The sequence below is a fragment of the Papaver somniferum genome, chromosome 9 (assembly GCF_003573695.1).
Source record: "Papaver somniferum cultivar HN1 chromosome 9, ASM357369v1, whole genome shotgun sequence".
NCBI lineage: Eukaryota > Viridiplantae > Streptophyta > Magnoliopsida > Ranunculales > Papaveraceae > Papaver > Papaver somniferum.
The window spans coordinates 36,881,815-36,903,792 of NC_039366.1; the positions used below are offsets into that span (position 1 = coordinate 36,881,815).

The 21,978-nt window shown below is 35.4% G+C and overlaps 2 long non-coding RNA genes across 3 annotated transcripts; both read left to right on the top strand.

The window, feature by feature from the left end:
* Nucleotides 1-504: 504 nt before the first annotated feature.
* On the top strand, nucleotides 505-1,819 carry LOC113314164. Of its 2 annotated transcripts, none has more exons than XR_003342314.1 (3): nucleotides 505-838; nucleotides 997-1,307; nucleotides 1,394-1,819. It is a non-coding gene; the product is annotated as an uncharacterized LOC113314164 (long non-coding RNA). The 2 variants fall into 2 exon arrangements; XR_003342313.1 differs by having other exon boundaries at nucleotides 505-687.
* Nucleotides 1,820-4,067: 2,248 nt separating this feature from the next.
* LOC113313516 lies at nucleotides 4,068-21,976 on the top strand. The gene is made up of 4 exons (XR_003341919.1): nucleotides 4,068-4,077; nucleotides 9,876-9,880; nucleotides 21,425-21,440; nucleotides 21,551-21,976. It is a non-coding gene; the product is annotated as an uncharacterized LOC113313516 (long non-coding RNA).
* Nucleotides 21,977-21,978: the final 2 nt, after the last annotated feature.

Sequence of the window (21,978 nt, forward strand, 5' to 3'; positions counted from 1 at the left end):
ACTTTGTTTCCGTCAATCTCTCTACCATCACCACGACCACATTCTCTCCGTCTCATTCTCTCGGAAATCATGCTTGCGGAAGGAACAAAATTGGGTTTTTCTCGGAGATTTTCAGTAATGTTTATGCGAAATTTGTTGCTTTACAACAGGAAGAAGACGAGCTATTGGCTATACCTTGTTTTTTGAGGTTGTGTTTCTGCTGAAAACAACTCAATCCAGCAAGATGAGTCGCTTAATTGAGACCCTAGAAAAATTAATTTCATGAAACTTTTTTTTTTGTTCAGATCTTTGAAACTCATATTGTGATTGTTTGTTTTTATCATTTAGGTTGAGAGAAGCTTGATCTTAGCTTTTGAAGTGGTGGTTGGTTCTATCGGTAGTGTTAGTGGTGGTACGCTTTGTTCATCCTATGATTGTGAAGGGAGCAAACTAGTTGAAATTATAAGCTCATATCTTAGATTTCTTTGTTCTTGTGTTTTCTTTGTCTTCATTTGTCCAAGAAAAATTGAGCATAAGGAAACATAGTCCAAGCAGTTCTTTGGTGGTGTTTGCAGAAAAGGATCATTGTCGTCTCATGGAGCTGAACTCGATAATGACACCCCACAAGGAAGGAAACAAATTGCATTTTCTGTCTTGCCTGTTGAGCTCTGATAGCTGTCACACTTGTTTGGATTGAAAGCAATAAAGGTTGAGAATTGGGTTTTTGAATCCACACTGCATAAATATTTTTGTTAAATTTCCACACTGCATAAAGGTTGATCCGAATCTATTTTGTTGGCACATTTAACGGTATAGGAATAACTTTCCCACTGGAAGCACACTTATAACCATAATCAAGGTTAAATTTTTACGGTGATCTCAATTTTCTTAAAGTACTTGTTGTTGTTGCTATTCCTCCTTTTTTTATTGTTGCAATTCACAACCATTCCCTAATTTTTAGTTTCTCATAGAGTTGGAAACTGACTGATTGATGGCTCATATGTTTGATTTTTGTAGGTCTTGGCTGTAGCATCTTTCAACAACTGCAGGAGTGCAAGAAATGCAGTTGCAAGAGTGGCTTGTAGCCTAACTATGCAACCAAAAGGCTCAACTGATTGTCTAATTAAAGTTTCTTAACAAAGCATTAACCAACAAACATGATCATCTAGTACTAGAGTGCACCTTAGAACAGATACAACGGTAAAAATAGTGTTCGGAGTCCCTTTCAGTTTTAATATTTGCTTTTACAGTCATATTTTGTTCCATTTGCGAGAAGGAATGCTATGTTGGTTGCTTGAGGGACCATGTGCATCATGTGTGATATGAGGGTAAGTCATATTTGTTCTTCAATTGTCAAAGCACCTCTAGTTATGATTTAGGCGTATCTTAAAACTTACTGCTTTCTGGAACACAGGAATTACCAAAGGTGTGATGGCTTTGCAATGATGACTATTGTATACTCATTTGAATTGCGGGCTATCAGTATGGCCTAGCTTCAATAGGGATATAAATGTTGTAATGTTTGTAATTGAAGTACATCCCTGAGAGACTGAGTTTGCAGCTGATTGTTCGATTGTGATTTCTGATAATCTTGAGGTTATTGAAGGAACGCGTTGGTCGTATGTTTGATAGTTAGGATGGATTGATGCTTTTCTGAGCACCGTAGTCAATGCCCTACGTTGATAGTGAAGGTGCCAGCTTCAACGTTGATTTCTCACACTGCCGCAAAAGATTATTTCATATGTTGGTCCCGTGGTTTAATGTATTCTAATTTAGTGTTTTTATATTTTCATATGTATACTGTAAAGTTTTGGTGTTATGCCATTAATAAAGTGAAACTTTCGAGCAATATATTTATTTAAATATTCTCTTTTCATTTTGGTTTCTGGGTATAATAGTGAATTTATGCTTTCTGGGTATGTAATAGTGAATGTATCGCCAGGAAGCTAAATGTTATCCGTGACTATAAGTCCTCAATTTGCCATGTTAAGATGAATTTGTATGTCTAAATGATAGCAATGACCATGGTTTCAATAATTCATGTGGCTTTAGGGAAAGTTATAGCCACGTCGATACCATATACTATGTCTATAAGGAATCTATCGTCATGGTTTAATTGATTTCTCGTGTCCTAAAGGTAAACAATAGCCACGACTAAAAATATTTGTGTCTCCTAAAGGTAAACAATAGCCACGACTAAAAATATTTGTGTCTTTAAGAAATTTATCACCATGGTGCTACAAATTTAGTGTGACTATAACGGATGAATTGGTCATGATAAAACAAATTTTGCGTGTCTAATTGATAAGAAAAGCCATGATTAAAATGAAATCCATGTGGCGTTAAGTTAAACTACAGCCACATTGAATTTGAAATTCATGTGGCATTAAGGTACACTATAGCCATGCTCAAATCAAACAGTGTGTCTAAAGGGATCTTATGGCCACGGAAATAGGGAAAATCCTTAATTATCAAAAAAAGAAAAAATAGGTACATATAGACACGGTTAGAGGATTATGGCCATGGTGAATCATATGCAATAGTCACTCGAAATATATGTATCCATAGAGGTACCCAGTTGTCACGGCACCTGATGCCACATTTCTGGAGTGAAAAAAATCCATGGCCAAAAGCCTATGGACACGGTTATTAAGTGTGGCCAATGCGAAAGTTTGTACTAGTGTTCCAAGATGGAACTGTTAGTAATATTTGAGTCGTGCACTTTCTAACCCTTGGATATTGGATCATAAATTTGTACATATCTCGATTTAATATTTAGAAATAAAAACTCGTTTGTTTGTTTTCTTTTCTTGATTTCTTCTATATTTTCATTCTTGATTTCTTCATTTTCTTGTTCTTCTCGGTACTCACTTGTTTTGGTAAAACAACGTTTACCACTGGTTTTTTTTGTAAAATAGAGAAAGAGGAGAAGAAGACACAACGTAAAGGGAAGAAGAGAGAGAGATTTATATTGATATGTTTACAATGGAAAAACATTAAAGCCTCTATTTATAGGGCTAGACACAAGGGCATCCTAGTAATAAACGAGATTCATCCTAGATATTCTGTCTAAGCTAATTGCTTCGTTAAAACCTTGTCAGGAAATTCCAAAAGGACAAAACCTGATTGAAGGGAAAAGAGTACAATTGAGAAAACTTATAAAAGATTTGGACATGCCAATGTTGCATCATTAAAACCTTGACAAGGGAACCCAGTGGGACAAAACCTTGATGAAGGAAAAAGAGTACAATGTGATAAGTCCAATACAATGCACCTTATGTGATGGTGCTCCCCCTGATGAGTACTTCAGTAATTCTTGGCTTGCAAATCTTTGAATCGAGACTTCCCAATTTCGGTGAACGAATTTCTTGAATGCTGGAGATAGCAATGCTTTCGATAGAAATTTTCCGGTTGATGAAGTCTTATTTTTTGTTAGTCTTCTAATAGTAGTGTACTTGAATCTTCAAGCTTCTCCAAATGAATTCAGAACTTGTGTCTTGGTTTGCTATCTTCGGAGATGATTTGCAGATGTAGTTGATGTAGTTTCTTCAACAAGGTGCCAATATGTAGTTACAGTACCTTAGGTGAACAAAATTTGTGATCATACCTTATATGGATTAGAATAATATCCAAATTCACGGGAGATGGTTATGTTGATGTGGTCTAACAAAATGACCTACTTAATGGTGGGAATCCACCAAATAACCGAAATTGATACAACTCCCCCTTGGATGACCACCATGTTTCCTCACTAAAACCTTTTCCGCAAAAACCCCCATGGGAAAAAAATATATGTAAGAAGGAAAAAGAACACAATCTCAACATTTTGAATAAAAATTCATCGTCGACAAGATGTTGCCTCGTTAAAACCTTGTCAGGAAAACCACATGAGGAAAAACCTGAAATGAAGGGAAAAGAGTACAACTTTTGACGTATTTATCGATGCTAACCCAACTATATGAGTTTTTCAAAAAATAAAATAAAAAATAAATAAGCATCAAAATAATAACTCTAGTCTTTCTCAAAGACGAGTTTAAGCTAGCATAGTTCCAACTGCAGATTTAAGAAAGGGAAAAAATAGAATCATGCTGCTAAAGCGTGGATTTTTGTGTTTTTAATGACTCCACAAGAGACCAATAAAGTTGATAACATCAACTAATCCGGATTTTGGTACTTTGCAAAACTTTAAAAAAAAAAAAATACTCAAAGGATTGTCAAACCTGATATAATCGAGTCAGGTGGCTGCCTGGATATAAATTGAATCCTACAAGGATTACAAATTTGAATATATTCTCTGAATGTAATACAAGTCCTTTAAAGACTACCGCGCCAATATGCATTATTCAAGGAGAAAAGAATATTGTTGAATCAATCCTAGGGTTCGAAAAAAAAATGAAACCCTCAAATCTTTTTTACAACGAACAAATTTCTCGAATGATGCATTATAACCACACCAACCTGTAAGTAATAGGCTTGGCAGTTTTAAGGTGTTAAGTCTTGGATCCGAAATTGCGTTAATCGAGAAATTAATCCAACTTAATTTGGATTGTATGCCAACCAATCACATATGTCGATATTTTCTGCAGAGGGGTTCAAAACCATCGTCATTTATTTCAGTAGCTACTTTAAATGAATATTCTACAATACGATCCCACACAATTTTCAAGTGTATGCATATCTTGAAAAAATAATCATAAAATTGATGGTACCAGTGCCCATAGCATTAATAACTTTGAGAATGTGAATCTTTTTTTTGGTACACTCAATTGAAGCACTACCAGTAGCCTCTTATGGAATGCTACATATTTTACTAGATGTGACTGGATTTTCCTCTACAAAAGGCAAACGCTTATGTAAAAGCAAATGAGACATTTCACGCCTAGTCAATAACAGCTTTTTTCAATTTTATCATGATGAGAGAGAAACTGATATAACATCAAAATTAATTAACACCAATTTTTGCTGGTAGTGTATAGTCTCCCCCTGATTATGGCGGAAATATTTTCATCTCATAAAAACGAAAACAAATATCGTAATGTATTATCCGATTAATTCGATAGATACTGATTCCAAGAACCATAAAAAAATTGTCCCAAAATTGTAATCTACTTGAGATACAAATTGAACATTAACCATGTATTTTATTAGTTACAGCCAAAATATACAAATAAAACTCCAAAATAATTTCATGACCTCAAGGATCAACGAGATAATAAACTAGAATGAAATTATGGACACTTTTTTATCAAAAGAAAATTATATCAAGATCGATATAGTCACAACAAGGACTAATGATATAGCTAACAAGCCAGGTGTGCACTCTTTGATCCTTAGTGTCCAATTCCAACTACAAGTGGAAGAACTTCAAAATTTTGGAGAACAATAAGGAAGAAAACTAAGTATTGCTAAATATCCCTCGGGAATGCAGCAATTCTCCGCTTCGTTGGTGTTTGCTATTTTGAATAGCACAACAACGAAATCTCATCCTTTTAGGATCAATTGAGAAAACCGTTTTTAATTAGTTTATATCATTCTTTTTAAAAAAATAAAGAAATCACTATCGTTATGGCCTTAAAAAAATTCACTATTTGAATGATTTCTTTAAAGGAATAGAAATCAATGATCCATGGTCATTTTTTAGAATTGACGTAAAAGATAAACACCATATTGCTAAAAAAAAAATAGATAATGATGAATCTCTTTGTATCTCATACGCAAAATTGATAAAGAAAAACTAACACCAATTGGTTTCTACGATTTATCAAATTTCACCGACAAAATAAAAATACAAATTTGCCGTTATAGTCACCGCATATGGAAACCCATTTTGGTTGAGAGATGATTTCTTGTATAAAAAAATTAGAAACCATATAAATTTAAATCACATGATCTTCATCTAATGGAGGAAGATGCCAAACTTAATTGGCCGTAGATTAACCAACCATGCACGTGATTAACTACCGAAAAGGTAATTAAAATGCGATAACACCGATCTGTGATGATTATAGTTTCATTAAAGAGATGGAACCTGTAAACCATTTGTTCCATAGATTATCTTTTCGAGAAGAAAGAAAACACCAATTTCTGGTGATTACGGTTCCACTAGAAAAATAGAAATCGTAAACCATTTTTTCGATGGATTTTTATTTATTTTTGCTTTCTCTATATAAAAAATATTAGAGAAGAAAGGAAATCGGAAAAATATTTCGGCAAAATCGATTACCCATGTCCTATAAATAATGATTTTTGTTATAGGGAAAACTAATTCGTTTAGGGTGAAAATTAGAATATATCGACCACAGCATATTGCTTTTGACTTAGAGTCGACAAAGGGGAAGAACAAAAAATTGTTTTTCCCCGAAAAAATGCTGGTATATACTATTATGTCCCAAACTTAACCTAATAGCTCTAATCATGATTAACCCTAATCCACTTCCGTAAATAAAATCGCAGGAAACAGCATGAATAATGGTGATATCGATTGGGATTATTACGCTTGAAGCAATTTTAGATCAATCACCGGAGACGATAAACTATTTTTGCTGTTAGATACATAGCAAAAATGGTATAGTAGTTCTTCTAGTGCGGAACTATTTCAAGTGAAATATCTAGAACAAGAACCTGCACATGAAGACTAACATGAACGGGAAGAACACGTACAAGTATGAACCTAATTCAAGGATTCATTTTTGACATCTATAAAATTTGCCATATATGTACGAGTAAAATAGTTTGAGCTCAAATTGATTATCTATATTAGTATTTAATATGACAAATTCTTTACTTTCCACCTTGTTTTAATCAAGTTTTTCATTGATTTTTCTACAACACTCCTGTACGTCACTTTCCAAGCTCCAAGTGTTGCGCCATTGATACTAGAGAACTGTGGCCTATACACACGAAGATCAGAAAAATGTATACAAGATACATATCCTCCGTTACAGGTGTAAATTGTGGCGGGCCAGCATGTTTATGGCACAGCACAACACGTTAAAATTCGAGCACATCACGGTACAACACGTGACCGCCCCAGTACGAGCACAACACGTTTGTTTAATGTGTTGTGTTGTGTTGTGTTAGACAAATAGGCACAGCGGCACAACACAACACGCGGCACGTGTTAGCACGCGGCACAGCACAGCACAACACGCGAAGAAAGCACGCCACGTCATGCGTAAAGTACTACACAATACATCACATTTGATGCATATTTCATAAAAAAATCATTGTTTTAGTCCATTTCTGACATTTTATTTTCGTTATGCTAATTTATTTATATAATAATACATGTACTAACTAAAATATCTCAAAAATACTTATTTTGGAGAACATAAAATAAGTGTGCTAGCACAGCCCAGCACAGCACAACACGTTTATTTTTCTGACACAACACAGCATGGCACGTCATTTAGCACAGCACAGCACACCACGTCTGAATTTCTGGCACAACCCATCCCAGCACGTAACACGCTAAGCACGCGACTTCGTGGACTGGATTGTGCCGGGACGGCACGTTTTACACCTCCACCCTCTGTGATGAAAGTTCATGTATGGTGTTATGTTATATACATGCCTTTTTCATCAGATACCTTACCTTTTTTCCACGTAGTAAAAGGAACCGACAGCAGATACCCTACATCTCCAACACGTCTGAATCTCTGGTCAAATTTGTGGAACAGTGCAAGATGCGAATAAAAATAATAATACAATAACGAGCCTTTGACTGTGCCTCGTCGCGTTCGTTCTCCCTCACAACTCAATATGAATCTACATAAAGGACGAAATAAACATTAGTATGGATCATATAAAATGCATGATTAATCATGTATACATCCATAATCCATCCTTCGTACAAGGATCATACATGAGGGAAATAAAAGAAAAAAAAAATACAAAAAGAACAGATAAACGTGAACAGATGCACCGTAAAATTATAAAGAACAAAGGTTAAAATAAGGTCTCTATGTATAGTGTTCGTGTCTTTGAAGGAAATACTGGTTATGATTTGCTTCGGCTTTGGGATAATCAACTTGGCTCAGCCTAGAGCGTACTGATAACGTTTTGTAAAATAGGGAAAGAGGAGAAGAAGACACAACGTAAAGGGAAGAAGAGAAAGAGATTTCTATTGATATGTGTATAATGGACAAACATTAAAGTCTCTATTTATAGAGCTAGACACAAAGGCATCCCAGTAATAAACGAGATTCACCCTAGATATCATTAACACAAGCATTATATGCACCGGGAGTGTCTAAATGGTTTGTGGTACCAAATTTTCGACAATTAATATGCATAACACTGCTCGGAAAAACACATTTAGTGGTAAACTGTGATGTAAAAAACTCCCTCTATTTGTTATCACAATAGATGTCGGGTAAAAAATACTTTTAACAAATTTGGTGTTTTATATAACTAATATTTGGTAGCCATTGTGATCTTCTAATTTGTATCCTTGGCTACTTGGAGATGTAGGGTATCTGCTGTCCGTTCCTTTTACTACGTCGAGTAGGACTCGCCGGAAATTCGACGCGCATAGCAAACTCACCTTTTTTTTCCGTTGTACATCCGACTTCAGATTCAATTACGTTAAAACATCATCAAGTTCTTCCATTGAATTTGTCTTCTTTTGGTTAATTAAGGTTCTGGCTCCTTTTGTCTTCCTTAGATGTTTCTGTAACCAAGGATGGATGTACATGGGGCACCGGCTTTGCGTGATCTTTGTATCTTCAGGAAATGTTCGTTTGAACACGTTGGCAAAGTTTTCTCAGTCGCGAAATATATTTCTTGTTCACTTGGATCTCTAAACTGAATATTAAAGTTATATATTTGCAAACAGGCTTCCGAGGCAGATACGTATGGGAAGTCCATTCTCAGTAAGGTTGAAAATTTTGAAATGACTCCACATATGTGACCAATTTATCCATGCGTCAATAATTACTTCCCCGATTCCTTTGGGAATAATATCTGCCTAAAATCTTCACTGTCGGTGTACCCATAAGATCTGTTAGGATAAACTTCCCTGATTCTTTGCATCTTCTATCGTCGGCCATTATTCTGGAATTTGGGAATGGAAGGATGAATTTGTTAGTTGTGTTGTGGTATGCGCATGAATATATAATGTTGGTCTGTTACCAAACGATGTTATATCCTCAAATGTTAAGAATCTTAAGATTTGAGACCGCATGGATTGTGACGGTTAGGATACGATATATCTTTTCGTATTTATCTTTTCGTATCTATCTTTTCGTATTTGTTAGCAACAATGGTGACTATTGGGTTAGCCGAGTGTATTGTGACTTAACCTTTCGGGGTTGTAGTGTCTTATCAGAGGAGCCAATCAACAAGCGATGATAGGATAGTTAGTGCTGACATGGCTTCACCAAAATTAAGTGTGATTGTGGTGCTGACATGTGGCGATTTGGGTCCCTTATTATAAAGAAAGATAATTACATGTTTATAACAGTTATATCTTTCTTAATTTTGTTGAGCCGATCCACAAATTATTTAGCACGCGGCAGTAGAACAAGTCATAGATGTTAGGGTATCATTGAGCATGAATAAAGTCAAAGTGTGTTGCCCCGTTATCTTAAAAAAACTATATGATCAACGGACAACAGCATAGTTGCATAAGGTTGTTTGTAAGCTGTTTGAGTTAAATTTCCATACTGAAAAGCCAACATACTAAATAAAATTTGATCACTGATGATCCATGGTCTATTAGTATCGTAATCAAAAATGAAAACACATGGATCGTGTCCAAATGTTCATATAGGATGGTGATGAAAGAAGCCCAAAAGGATAAAACGCATCTGAATAGTTTGCAATCTTGAAGTACTTGTATTTGTAACATGTTGTTTGTCTCTGGAGCAAGAATTCCAGGCAAGTTTTGAACCAAGAAAGGGTGTTGTATGTCAACATGTAGGCTAAGTAGATATTGATTTTGAGTCAACTAAAATCCCCGGAAAGTAGAATGGAGTTACATGCATCATCAAAATCCCTGAAAAATTGAATCGTAACTGAACATATATCGGATCAGACATTAAAGTCACACTAGATTTTATGCCCGTACTACGCCCGGGCAGCTTCGCAAACTTGATTCACCAATTCAATCTACAAATACAATGCATCACAACCTCTTTCTTTGATTTGGTAAAGCTCGGCTTCGCCTCGCCCAAGTCCCCATTTGATTTGGTAAAGCTCGGCTTCGCCTCGCCCAAGTCCTTCCAAGATGTAACATTATTCAAAATAAATGTGTCAAAAGCCAACACTTTGACGATGCCATGTTTAATTTGCACAAATTAGAAGCCTACACACTATGAACAACTACCACTAGTACAAAAATGAGTTTTCGTCACGCTAATTTACCGAGACTAAAGATATATGGTCACGGTATTTTATTAGCTGGGAAACCGTGTCCTAAGGCTGCGAGGCCAAAAGTATTCCATTTGGTCACGGTATTTCACCGTGACCACTTTATATCTTTAGTCACGTAACTTTATTTCACCCCTAACAAGTTTGTGTTTTAGACACGGAATATTTAGATTCACCGTGTCCAAACTTGATCATTGGTCTCGGAGTACATTTATCTCCGTGACCAATGCGTGTCCAAACCAAGCATCTCCATGTAGGGATATTAAGCTGTTGTGCACAGTTTTTGAGATTAATATTGTTCCCAGAAAAATCTTCAAAGAAGTAACTAACAACAAATTGAATTTTCATTAATTATAAATCAAACAACATTATCCTTAACATGAAATTCCATAAACAATATAGCTTAATGTTAACAAAGACTGAACAAGAAAGAAATGATGAAAGCCTATTTACAATACTGAGTACTTGTAATGACTATTATCCAACAGAAATCTAATCATGGAAGTGCTGATAATTGTGCACACATTCACTCCCAACAGAATGCCTGGCACTTCCATGTCGGTCTTACTGAGAGCATTCATTGAAGTGATCACAGCTTCACAGGTGTGGTTTCTTTATCCAAAGAGAAACTCATTGAGATCATAGGAATAGATCAATGTAATACCTTTACGCGAATATACTTAGTGCGTTTAAGTATCTTAGTGCATTTAAGTCTATGACATCGCATGTGTGGCATCTGTCAGCATTAGCAGCTTGGTGTGCCTGGAATTGAATGGCATATTGCCTGTCTGCATACACTTTTCCAGAAGTTCCTGAAATGTAGCCAAATTGGTCATTGTTTTTCAGATTTTTAGATCAAACACTACAGCTGAAGTTGATGGTCTGATATATCCACGACAAAATGAAGGAAACAATTTGTTTGAATGATAATCGGTTGGCGCAGTGGTAATGAAACTACCATATGTTTGAAGATCCTAAATTCAGAGGTGCAAAATTATAAATCACGAGACATGAGTATTTCTCCACATCTTGATAAGTTTCTAGAAGTATAAAATAAAGTGACCTTAGACGGTGGTTAATATTAACCGAAGAAGCATCAAATCTTAAGCACAATATTTTCCAAGACACTTAAAACAGTACTAAACATGTCGTTAACTGAAAAGATATTTTTTGCTTTTCTTTACCTCGCACAAAGTAATTTTGGTCAACTAGTTTTCCGAAGGATTTTAAAAATTTAATCGCACAGCCATAACATGAATATATATCCAACATAGAAAATGGACAGGTAAAAGAAAAGAAAAAAGGACTTACCAGGGGTTGGTATACCCCCAGCTAGCTTACCAGCACATGATCTTCATTGCCCTTGATTCTTAATGCTTATGTACCTTGCAGAAAGTAAAGGTCAACATCACATGTCCATGACGTGCCATTATATAGACAGAGATCAGATAGATTTTAGAACCAAGTACCAACACCATGGAGTCTGATCTTACCTAGCAACATTGAATCCATATAAAGCCATTTATGCACGGTGCATTGGTGGTTAATGGACCATCTGATAACTTCGCAGACCACTATCACCATTAAAATTTCCAAATTCCATAGAGTAGATCCAGTACTGCCAACTTCATCCATGGAAATGGTTGGAAGTGTGTGTGCTCCTTGTGGAGAAGCCAGAAATCAAAAGTTAATAAAATTAGATGGTATACTAAAACCACAAACTTAGGAGAAAGAGTGCTACTGCGTACCTACAATTGATAACAAAACATAATCAACAACATACTGCATATATATAGATAACAGTCCTTAACATTCCGTAGAAGTGACACCACTCAGGTATGAACAAAAAAATTAAAAAAGAAAATGAAAACGCCAACTAAAGAATACTTTCACATAACTAAGGATGTCTAATTGGCAGCTCTTGCTAAACAAGTAAAACAGGATACAAACTTGATTATATGTGCAAATAGAATGCAGAAACGAAAAACGATTTTGAATCTACCGTAGCACGACAACGATAGACAAAATCCATCCTCCCTTCCTCGATAATAACAAGCAGCGGGAGTTACCTGCAACAATAAGGCATGGATAAAAGACAATCAAATTCGGGTACATTACCGGCTTGTGAAATTACAAACTGAAAACAAATCTAGCTTCTACTTGTGAAAGTTTACTTGTCCAGTTAACATACTGATACTGGTGGGTCTCTTACCAGGGGTCACTACATCTTATTGTTCAAAGCTGGGATCAATGTATATCCCCTGACAACCATCGTGAAAATAAGAAGTGTCAGAATCATCGTCCACATAAAGTGAGTTCATATATACCGTCACATTATCTTCTGGGCGATGATTCTCAAACATTACCTCATCCTCAGCATTTTCATCGACATCGTCGTCTTAAATGTAGTCTTTTAAAGGGGATGATATAACAAGAGACCACCTCGAATTTCCTTGTTCTTTGGCACAAAAGACTTGATTAGCTTGGGCAGCTAAAATAAAAGGATCCTTTTTATGCCCTAATCTGTAACCAAGTTCATCTTCAACATTAACTTCATCACTCCTGCTCATCTTAGCACTGCTTACCTACACAAAAATAAGTCGAAGCATAAGTTTTATTGTTAATACAACAATATTAAAACAAATAAGATCTGAATATTACTAATATTCGTTCGGGCTAACTTGTCTCCATTTTTTATCCAAAATAGATAGGATCACAGATAAATTCAATAGCTAAATTCACATTTGCATTACTAAGCTATAAATTTCAAGATTGTCAAATAAGTTGACCAGAAGCAGAAGTTTAGAAGTTGACCAATATGGGAACCTTTCAGTGATAAATCCAGGGAAGCTTTAATCAAGGTTAACTAATTTATACCCACATGGAATTTATATAGCAACGATACCAAGGTATCAAATGCAAACCGGTCGGTTTTATCGTCTATCAAGAAGGATAATCTGATTTTTATCCAATGCAAGGCCTTATAAGTGCGAGAATTTATGGTCTCGACTAGATTAGTTGCCATTATGATCTTTGGGTTCACTTTCAAAGCAACATGAAAAGCCAATTCATCTTTAAAATAGGTATCAACACATAAAGAGAAAAGGCATGGATCTCCCACACTTTGGCAATGCTTATCCGAGGGTACCTACTTTTAAATTTCATAAATAATCAAAATTGCAGAAACAATTCGCCTTGTTTTCAAATAAGAAAACTCTAGAATATAACTCTATACTTTTACCAAGAACAAAAAAATCAATTAGCTTGAACTTAATCGAACACAATAAAATTGTTTACCCCAATTCCATAAGAAAATAGATAATTCACACAATAAAAAGTTAGTTTTCACAGAGATAACCTAATTCCACAACAATAAAAAACCCCAAAATAGCAGCAATCATAAAAAGTTGGTGAAGATCCAATAAAACACCAAGAGAAAATTACTAGACGTGTTACCTTGAAACAACGAAAGAAAAAGCCTCATTGTTACTGCGTTTTCCTCTAATTTTAACCATAACAATCTAATTGAGATCTACAGATGGACAAAAGAAACATTGGTCGTCTGATTGGAACTTCCAAATCGTACTCGGAAAAAAAAAAACGAAATCAGATCGGGCATGCAATATAGATAAAATAAGGGTTTCATTTGATTATGAAAGACAGAGAAGAAGATTGCTCGGAAGAATAGACGTGGAAATTCAGTAGGATACACTGTAAAGTGGAGTTGTAGGTAGGTCGTGGGAGAGTAAAATGGGGGTTAAGAAAAAGTAGCTCTAACTTCTGATCGTGTATTCGTGTGTCAAAAGAGATAAGATATTGTGGATCGATGTAGATTAGACTCGCGTCGTGCAGGCCCGTGTCCAAAGAGATACGAAGTGGTCTCGATTACAATTTTATCCGGACAAACAAAACTTAACCGAGACAAATAAAACTTAGTCTCGTTCCTGGTAACTACCGTGACTAGGGAAACCGTGACGAAAAACCAATATTGTACTAGTGTTCATTATCAAAGGAAAAAGTAAGAAAAGCTGCGGTACCTTGTCAGTTTCTTTAAAGGAAATTTCCCTGTTTGTACGAACAGAAGTATGAAGACTTCCTCTCTGCCTATTCCGCTCTTTCGCTCTTTGTCTGGTGGAAAACGAAGAAGTAATTAAAATACTTTACAGTGAGTACTTTCTTTGCCTGGTTAAAATACTTTCTTCGGTACAATAACAGTGACTAACAATATCATCTGAGCAGAATATTTACAGGAATGGCGTTTTAAAACTACAAATCATGAAAATGTAAAGCTTAATTTGCAACATTAATTATGACATCATCATCACCTTAAGATACCTTGATTCTTCCAAAAGCCATGGTGAGAATACAGGGAGGAACATGGGAAACGGCACCTTAAGAAACAGTCATCATCATCAAAATCTCGATAACCACAACCATCACAGACATGACCACTGTCTTCTCTTACCCATCACCAAGCATTAACAACATCACCTTTCCTTGTTCTCTCTAACTCGAGCAGTAGCTAAAACCCATCTTAATTCTTCATGTTAGCTTATATTGGGAGCATGGGGCATTCCATGTTTGAAGCATGGATGGATCATTTCATGTCTTGAATCGATGCTTCCGTCTTTACTACTTCTCTAGCTCCATCATCAATCACTGCCATCGGCGGGTGTTTGGCCGAAAGTATATTTGATTCATAGGATATGCTACTGAAGAAGATTTAGCACTGAAAGAGGATTCAACAGTAAGGTAAATTAGGGTTTTAAATTGATTGATAACACACCATCCCAGTTAGGCTACAAAAATATTAAAAAGTACACAGATTAATATATCAACCTAATCAGATTGATATTACTCCTATTTGCACGATTGATCTAAAAAATATTAAAAAGTACACAGATTAATATAGTAACCTAATCTGGAGCTACAATATCAAAAGTACACACAGTAAAAAACCGAACATCAAAGCAAAGAGGATAGAAAGAAACCCTATGCATAATCTATTTGTACGTATTATCACAGATTAATATATCAACCTAGTCAGTTTGATATTACTCATATTTGCACGAACGATCGGTATTAACCTAATTCAAACCACAAAATATGAAAACCCTCCTCTCTGTTCAAAAAATATTTAATAGAAAATCTAATCAAAAACGTATTAGTTTCTATCATGGTGTTGTTGACATTTCAGCGAAAAATAGAGAAACTCAAGAGAAAGAGTTAGATCGCATGGACTCGCATGACTTAGGTTTTATATTAGCTACAAAACTGCAAAAGAGTTAGATCGCATGGCCTCACATCGACTCGTTTAACCCCTATATGAAAAACATTTAAGTCAAGTGCAATTATCGCATACATTGTACTGTTTAATTAAGAACAGTTATGACGGTTTAAAGTTCAAGATAAAGTGGAGAATATGTCGTAAGGTTTTTTACCTTTGACTCAATTAACGGCTAATAGCGGTGTGAAAAAACAACTTCTGGACCTCAGTATCGAGATCGGCGCAAACCGTGGAACCTTGTTATGTTCTACACCATCCAAAGTGCACCAAGAACCTGGGTGGCAAATACAACCGGATCACCTGGTTAACAAATGTGTATAGGTATTGGCAACCTCAGATGATATAAAATATTATGGTGGAACTTCATCTTTGGATGTGAATGTCGAATTTAGTCTCGTATTCAGTGCACCAAACGTCATTGTTATCACCCACTGGCTTCTTGCTACAGCGTGGTAGGCAAGATATTGTCAACCATTTTTGAGGGGTACTTTGGTAGCGGCTGGCGTACACAAGAAAACATTAGAAGCTGCATAGATTAGTTTAAAGTTCATTGGGAAAATCATACTAACCCCATGGTAATCATAAATAAGTGAATGCTATTTGAAAAATGAAAATACTCACATTAGCAGGAAAAATATGCCTTTCCCGAATTTCACTTATTGTGGTTATGTCGATGTTATGTACACTGATGGCATTTCTAGAGGAGAGGGTGAATTTGACAGCAATGTTATAAGAGGTTTTTTCATAATAGCTTTGAGAAGTACTTTTATGCCAGAATCTGTAAACAGAAAGTGATTACCAGAGAGCAGACAAACTCAATCCAGCGAACCAACCGATGGTACCTATAAAAGCAAATCAACATTAATATAAATCTTATAATTTCAATCCAGCAGACCAACTGACGATACCTATAAAAGCAAATCAACATTAATATAAATCTTATAATTTCACAATTAGCATATGTCCATGTCTTATAAAAGAGGCTGACATTCTCAAATTATCAGAACAAATCAGATAGTAAATGAATCTAATCCACAATATTAAAATTCTTGACCAACCCAAACTATTAAAATTTCATTTCAAAATGATTCATGGTAAAATTTTGACACGCTTGAATTGGTTCTCGGAAACTTCCTGACAGAGGAAATTTTTTGATAACTTGTGATCCTAAGCATTGCAATATATGATGTCAAGCTTGCCAATAGACCTTTTAGTTCTCTAGGATTTCCTCCACAGTAATTACATGGGATCTCCTCAAATCATTTTTTTAATGTAAGCCAAAACCCAAAATAGAATTGCAAGATTAATTATATAGAAACCCAAAACAAAACCAAGGACCAAAGTGCTAAGAAGAAAAAACAATAGCAAGAATCCATTCACAAAAGTTAAATCAAAATCAAAACTCCACAATTCATACCAACCAAAACCTGTAAACACCAACGAAGAAACCCCTGTTAAAAATCAAATCAACAATACAAATAATGAATTAAGTATAAACTTAAGTCAAACATTTAGAAGAAGCAAAAAAAACCTAAAAAATATAGTTCTAGTGTTTCTATATGTATACCTTCTTCTTCTATTCATCTTTCCGAAACTATTTTGGCTCACAAAGCACAAAGTAAAAACCTTGAATTAAATCACCATACTGTAAATCATGATTTAAAATAGAGCAGCAAGGAAGAACCGCAAAAAAACACGCACTTACAAACCCTAATTGAGCTTCAAATACCAAAACCATCGAACTTTTCTCCTTCACTGATACTTCATCACAGCATCTCGGCCCCTGGTTCTTTTCATCGATTTCCTCCACCAGCCGCAACAGCTTCCACGACCTTAACCTAAATATTTCTGCAACAAACAAAACGAAGATTGATCAGATTAGACAGCGAAAGAACAAACAAAAACCTAGGGCTCGAAGAAGAGAAACGGGAGAGATAAGAAGCAACTACAGCTACAGTCTCATAATCTAGAAAACAACCAAGAATACGAAAGGGGAAGAAAGTGGAAGAGAAGATGGAAGGCTAGGGTTATGGGTTTTCGGCAGGGTTTAGGTTTAGCTGATTTTTTTTCCGGATTAATAAAAAAATTTCTTTATTTTGTAAGCAAAAGCCTTATTTTTCTCTCCTTTGAGAAAAAGTGAAACGGAGCAATTCTGTGAGTGGGTGAGGGTCACCGTCCAACGTGGAGCCTTATGAGCTTAGGATTTTAAAGGAGTTAGATATACACAACCCTAAACCCTAAAACTTATCATGAGAGATGGGGAGATCAATTTTTTTAATTCAGAAATCTTAGCAACCCACTGAAGTTGATTTCAATCAATTGGATAATTACTTCTTCATCATCTTAGATACTCATATTCGTCCTATTTCTTTTCACAGTTGAGCATTCCTTATTCCTATCTTCATATTAAATACAACGGAGGGTTCCTATTTTGTTGCCTCCAAGGCTGCTACCCCAAAGTGGAGCTTTCTCTGCTTCCCCTTGGGTCCGGCCCGAAGAACCCAATGGTTTGAGATGGCGAAGAAAACCAGCGAGCATACTGCACAAGTTCCAACCAGCGAGCACTTGTTTCTTTCTCGCTTTTCCTCCTTAGCTCATAAAAGAACAATCATAAAACACTAAAAACGAATTGCTCGATACATATTTTGTTTAGCATCAAAAGTTAACAAAGTAATTGAAATGGAAAACCTTCGCAACTAATAAGTTGGAGAATGTAGCTCTCTAAAGTATAACTGTATCACTTATGAGAAGTTGCTCATTAACATTAAAGAAAATTAGGACAGGATTCTTATGTATTACAGCACAGAGGTACAGGCCTTAGCAATTTAAGTCGTGGAGAGGGAATATGGAATTGATTCATGTTGCATTGTTTGAGGGTGTTGATAAATAGATGCCATGGACTTCAGTTGAGAAAAATACCGTCAAATTAATATTAATTCAATCCAGTGAAGTGGTCCAAAGGTACATATCTCGGTTGTAAGTTATGTATATACATGTTATCCGTTGCGCATACTATGCTGTTTTCTTAAATTGTTCCTTGCAGGGGACAAAAGCTATCTTAAATTGGTTAATTACAATTGATGTAATTTAATAAAAGCTCCCTTACTCCATTGAGATAGAGACATAAGGTGCTAGTTTAATGGCTTAATTTCCATACCCAGTACCCATATGTGGATGCAGCACTACAAGATCAAGTAAATATCCAGTGGTTAAAAACTCAGGAACCATACACATTGTCGAACTTTTGTGCATGGCCAGCTATTCACGTTTGATAAGTACAGATTCACCGGCACCCCCTATTTTTCTCACCAAAAGAACAGTTTGATATGAGATACTAGAAGGGATGATGACTGATGAGACTGATGGCCAACTAGATGAAACTATATAGTTGAGGTAAGACATGCTTCTATATCCGGAACAACAGTCATTCTTTTACTCTACTTAACTTCATTACATTTCACATTGCATTACACATCAATGAGCTAGCTAAATTCATTATTTGGATTGGTGTTTCTTGTCTCTACCTTTAAACAGTCTCTTGTCTATATTGTATTTGTATCATCTTTAAGACTTTTAAATGTAGTTGGATTCGGTTTAGTAGTTGGACTCGGTTTAAGTTTGCCAGTTTGGATGATCCTTGTATTTTATTGAAAGCCTGACCCTTCAAGAAATCTTCTCCAATTATAAAACCAAATTTACACCGGCATGCACCAACTCACACTACAAGAAAGATGGTGTATTGCAACACGTCATTCATGTGGCTAGAACCTATATTTAGTGTGGCTAAATCCTATTGCCACATAATTATTTTTGGCCACACCTGTGGCAACAACCTGGGTGGCAAGAAGTTATAGCCACACCTCTATTATACTGTAGAAAAAGCTGAGTCTTTTGCCACTCCAGATAGTGAGGCAATAGCACGAGGGAAAAAAATATATTTTTGATTTAATTTTTTATTTATATTCAATATTATTATATTTTTAAAATTTGTTGCCACGCATATGACGGAACTAGTGAGTCAATTTGGGGTTACCATATTTGATTTCGTTTTTTTTATCAGAAGAATATTGTTTTCTTTTCTTTTTTCTACACGGTACTAATTTTAATTTAAGAACATAAAGCAAAAAAGAAAAAACATTCCAAAAAGGATTCTTCCAGAAAAACAGAAACATTTCATTGCAGCGTTTTTGAACCATTGATTGATTACAATAATTATCCTCGTAATATGTTTAGATCTCTAATTACAAACTATGTAAATTAAAAAGAAAAGAAAATTCATCTCCAAACATAATCTTTCATCGGGTTCAATGGTCCTCCTGCGAAAGAAACAATTGAACAAAATTGATTATCAAAAACATAACATTAAAAAACGTTTAGACTTCCGATCTCAAAGTTCAATCAAATTTATTGAAATTAGACTTACTAGATACCAAAGAGAAACGACGAGATCGAATATCCTTCAATGTCCATGGAAGCTGCAACAGAAGGTAAAGACTTTAAGATCGCGAATAGAAAAAAAATGACTTTAAGATCTAACCATTTTATTAAGAGTGGAATTATGTATGAATAAGAAATCTACCTCATATGGTATTAGAATATTTTATACCATAAGAAAATGACGGCCTTTGATGGTAGTAAAAGAGAAAGCAAAAGCTTCTTTAGGAAGAGCACTACAGGTCCATTGTTTAAGAATGAATTATGAAAGACTTTTGTGATCAAGTTGTACATAAACATGCTGCAGGAAAACTAGTGCTTGTAGTCTATGTATGATGATAAGGTATCATAAAGAAGAAATAATTCTCATCGAGAGAGTGCAAGAGAGATTAAGGGGCGGCTGTTCTGGCTCCAAATCAAAAGAAAAGAAATTATAAGACTGGACTTACGGATCATGCGGTTATTTTGAGAGATAATGTGAATAATTATATAGTATATTTTATTCAACTATATGGAGACATTTATGTTTGGTCGAAATCTTCTGTTTGGGACGGTTTTGAAAATATTTTGCATGTGATTAAAATTGAAATAGTAAATCTGGTAAATTATATACCTTCTTGCAACACCATTTTAAACATATGTGGCAAGAAATTGCTCTTTTGCCACAACACACAAGACCGGTGGGTATAAAACTACCTATTGCTACACCTAAGCTTATATGCGGCAATAACGCTTATATTGCCACACCTAGTAGAAAATACGTGAGGCAATAGAACCGTTTTCTTGTAGTGTCACGTTATTTCTCTCAACTCTCAAGCCTCTCTCTCTTCGAAAACCATACCACCTCCGTAGTTACCTTCGAATTATTCAACCACCAGGCACCCACCATCGTCGCAATATCAATCCACCAACAGGTAATTTTGATGTTTTGGTTTGTTCGTTTCATCGTTTCCTGTTTCGGTTTTTGGTTTGATTTTAGGGTTTTTCTGTTTTGCTTGTAAGTTCTTTTTTTTTTTTTTTTTTTTTTTTTTTTTTTTTTTTTTTTTTGTGATTGTAGAGTTTTTGTTTCTTGGATTTACCTCAAATGGCTAGTATTCATGTTACGCCATTTTCTGACATGCCTGGTATTCATCGTATCCGGGAATTGTCTCCGGAGGAGGAGGAGATGGAAATAAGGAGAAATCTTAAAGTTAGAGACATTAATTAACAGAAAACTAGATCTTCTAGAAAGGTAGTTTCATTATACTTATTTAGATTTTTATCGAATTTATTAATAATTTTATTATTGGAAGTTGTTCATGGCTTATGATTCCTCTTCGATATTCTCTTGTTGTAGAGCTGCCAAAGCTGCAGGACGCCCGTTCAAAAGGTAATTAAACAGTTGATCATCATTCTTTTCGGTGTTGCAATTTTGTATCGTTGTTTATTATAATCCAGTGGTTTCTGTCGTTTCTGTATGCTAAGCTCTTGTTTGTGCAGGGAAGCTAACAAAATTAAAGGATATGATTGGCTCCTTGACTCTCCAAGAGAGATGAGACAATGTTTTTGATGATCCCACGGAAGCCACTACTGCCGTAAAGGAAGCTATTGGAGTGGCAACCACTTCCATAGTACATACCTACTCAATTATCAATCGAAAATTCTCTTGCTGACACTACACAATATATCAATATATCATTGAAAATTATCAATGTTCTCCTTTACTCATAAACCAAACCTAGTCCTTGATCTGCCTTTACTTTGTTGTCACTTGTCATTCTCATATATATGATGCAATGTAACTGAAGCCCATTTTGTAACACATGGGCCTAAGAAGACCGGAGGCATCGTTTTAATGTGACTGTGCTAACTTGAAGACATCGGTACTGCTTCAATTATAAGCTGTAACCAACGATCTCAGGAATCCC